Source organism: Myotis lucifugus, unplaced genomic scaffold (genome assembly GCF_000147115.1).
Source record: "Myotis lucifugus unplaced genomic scaffold, Myoluc2.0 scaffold_1617, whole genome shotgun sequence".
NCBI lineage: Eukaryota > Metazoa > Chordata > Mammalia > Chiroptera > Vespertilionidae > Myotis > Myotis lucifugus.
In genome coordinates this window covers 38848-39845 of record NW_005872665.1, presented here as the reverse complement: position 1 = coordinate 39845, position 998 = coordinate 38848, and the positions used below count along the sequence as shown (strand labels likewise).

Sequence of the window (998 nt, the reverse complement as noted above, 5' to 3'; positions counted from 1 at the left end):
AATGTGGGCAGATAGGCTCCTTCAGATGACCTTTGTACCTCCCTGCTATCTGGAAGCTCACGGATACACCACATTTAAGTACCTCCACCAACAGTCTGGTCCCCAAGCAGAGAAATGGGACAGTGCAGCCCTCACACCCCAGACTTTCCAAAACTCTCAAGAAATGTGTATGGCCCACATGTTTGGGCTTCTAACAAAAACTACATTTTCTTATCATCTGGGAAAAAACAAACAAACCTTGCTGCTATTTCCCTACATGGAACTACCCAAGGCATTCTGTGAACTTGGCCAACGTCAGAGCTCAGCCCTGTGCACAGAAAGTCACTGGTCTTTCCCTCAGCTGGGCAGAAGGTCCAAAACATTAGTTGATGGGTTTCTGATCCATATACTGGCAGAGCTTCTCACCAGGGCAAGGTGAGTGGGTGTCCCAGGCTTGGGTTCAGGAGAACCTTCTGGACTTGGATAGAGACACCCACTCTCCCTGAAGCTTGGGGTGCAAATTGAGTCTTCCCCAACCTGTGGTCTGAGAGTTAGGTGAGTCCAGAAAGAAAAGAAGAGAAGGAGAGAGGAAGGGTCATTTCCTCAGCTCCCACCACTGAGGTTTCCACAGAGTTGTTACACAGGGGCTAACAGAGCAATGGGAGCATCGGTCCAGCCATCTTGTAGATGAGATCCTCAGGACCCCAGTGAAATAAAGTTACGCAGCCCCATAACAGGCAAAGTCCCATAACAGGCAGAGCCCCGTTACAGGCAGAACCCCATTACATCTGGACCCAAGCTCCTGAATCCTCTCCCATCACTGCTTTCCCTACTCCTGCAGACAGCAGAAGACCCTGGGCCCTGAGGAACCTCCTGGCAAAGAGATAGGTGCAGACTTACCAAAGCTGACGAGGAGGCAGTGAGGAGGAGGTGAGTGTTCTGTGCATCTGGGCAAAGACTGGTCTCTTTATAAGGCTCAATTGGCTCCTCCCAGGCACTGGGAGCCTTTGGATCATATC

General features: G+C 50.7%; 1 long non-coding RNA gene across 1 annotated transcript in view; it reads right to left on the bottom strand.

Moving 5' to 3' along the window:
• The window catches only part of LOC106695557, a 21380-nt gene extending 20382 nt beyond the window's left edge, over positions 1–998 (bottom strand). The window contains exon 1 of the long non-coding RNA XR_001346623.2: positions 880–998. This is a non-coding gene — a long non-coding RNA (uncharacterized LOC106695557). The remainder of the gene's footprint in view (positions 1–879) is intronic.